We start from the raw sequence: 2,381 nt of genomic DNA on the forward strand, positions 1-2,381 counted from the left end.
GGTCCACCCTCCAAGACGCTTCCTTTTTTGCTCCTCAGGCTGTGAGCTGAGAGAGGGCGCCCCAATCAAGAAAGGCGACTTTCTTCAAACTCCCCATTGCAGGATCCTGCATGGAGATAGGTAGCCTCTGTACAAATCCCCAGTCCAGAAGAAGAGCGAGCCGAGGCTACTCTTTGGTTCCCTGGGCCCCGGCGGGATGAGGTATCCTGAAATACATTAAAAGGAGAATTCTGTTGTGCCTTTTTGTATGTCAACACAACATTTACACGAGGATCGAGAATGCAATCCAGACAAATGTCAAATTCAGGTAAATTGTTTTTGTTACAACCATCTAGAAAGCATTATCTAGAAACGCAGGGCTTCCCAACCTGTCCATATCAATAATATTGTCACGGTTTACAGCAAGAATACTAAACGCCATTCCAAAAATGCAGGATTTGTACTGCAGTAATCACACAAATGTAGAATATTTAACATAATTTAGCTGCTTTCAGGTCATGAGAAATATTTAGATATGTTTTAGCTGCATTTTTAAAGCTTTGATGTAAAATTCATACAAATGGTGAATCCCAATCCTCACTCGGATAACAGCGTGTCCCACTCAAAGACGGAACAATCAATTATTAAATCTCATGCTGACCAGCATTGACTCAGTGCCGAGTACAAATCTGCTCACATAGTCAAAGTACAAGCCAATCTTTGCGAGCACAACCTTTAAACAAGCCTGAAAGGGAACACAAAGGATTGGGGTTTTTGACGACTGCTAGCGATGATGTGTCATGTTGGCTGGTGCGCCTGGATACGCACGAGACCAGACAGGAAACGGCTGCTGAAATCCACCTCAACACGGTTAAGAGATGATAATGCTTTTATCACTTTTAGGACTTTAGTGTCGCTTTTATTTTTGACATTGACTTAAAACAACATTGATTGCCGAGCCTGTTATCCTTTGATTTTTTTTTCCACTTGTTTTTTTTTTCCAGCACCAGCCAATCGATTTTCTATTTTTTTTTTACTTTTGAAAATCAGTCAACCTCTAATCCAGAGCCTTAATTTCATGACATTGAATTTTGAAATAACAAAATGTAAACACAATAAAATAAAGAAAATAAAAAGACTTAATGGGCAATATAAAGCAGAAGAAGAATATTCAAGAATATAAAGAGAAATAAACTAAAGGTGGCATGAAAATGGAGGAGGGTTGGATGAGAAGGTTCTGGATCACAGTATCCACTCCAATTCATCCAAAACGTGTTCTATCGGGTTAAGATCAGGACTTTGTGCAGGTCAGTCAAGTTCCTCAACACCAAACTCACTCATCCATACCTTCATGCACCTTTCTTTGGGCACCGGTGTGCTGTCATGTTAGAATTGGAAGGGGTCAATCTCCAAACTGTTCAGTTGGGGGCATGAAATTGTCCAAAATGTCTTTGTATGATGATTAAGACTAAGATTAAGAGTTCCTTTGACTGTAACTAAGGGGTCAGGGAGTTGGGACTTTATATACCTTTGCCCATGATTGGAACATAGAGCTTGGTTTGTGTACAAAAAAAATACAGACCTTCAACTAAAAAAGGACGAGATCCAACTACCCCCAAATACTGGCTCGACCAACAAATGCATAATAGGTCCACTGCTGGAAGGTGGCGCCAAGAAATCCGTTGTTTGCCACTGAGTTGGGAACTCGTGGACTTTGGAGATGAGAGCCAGAGGCCTGGGGTAAGAGGAAAGCCATTAAAGGAAGGATGATCAATAAGTTTCTCATTCTATACCAACTTTTAACTCAATCCCCTCCTAGAAGACCTCAAGAAAATGTGTAAATTAGGTTAGGCAACCACTTAAACCTGAAAGGTTTCTCACTGTTGGTGCATGGAATTCATATCAGGTCCATCTTCTGGGAATTGTTCGCTGGGCTCAGTTTACACTTCCACAAGTTGGCATTCCTTAACTTTGCAAAACTTATTTACAGTGAAAACAATCCAATCACTGACACAGTGCAATGCGACTGTCCCTCGTTGGTCCGGGGGGGGGGGGGGGGGGGGGTTCTCCTTGTCAGAAGCCACAGGGGATTGGGAACATTGTTCTCAGTCTTAATGATTATAAGAGATAAGTCTTATGAATAGCAATGAAGGTGCGCCGTGGTCATTTGCATTTCAATCACTATAAAACGATCCTGCCAGTGGCACCCCAGCTATAAAACGCCACAGATACTTTGAATCACTGCAGCCGACGATTAGCTGCACATGCATCATGATGGATTTGTGTTTTCGTGTCACGTTAGACAGGCAGTGTTTACCGAGATGGATTATTGGGCCTGCTGTCGGTCCGTTTGGGGTGAGCGTTGTGTGAATCTAGAAAATAAGAGAATGTAAAAGAGAACA

Source organism: Brachionichthys hirsutus, chromosome 24 (genome assembly GCF_040956055.1).
Source record: "Brachionichthys hirsutus isolate HB-005 chromosome 24, CSIRO-AGI_Bhir_v1, whole genome shotgun sequence".
Taxonomy (NCBI): domain Eukaryota; kingdom Metazoa; phylum Chordata; class Actinopteri; order Lophiiformes; family Brachionichthyidae; genus Brachionichthys; species Brachionichthys hirsutus.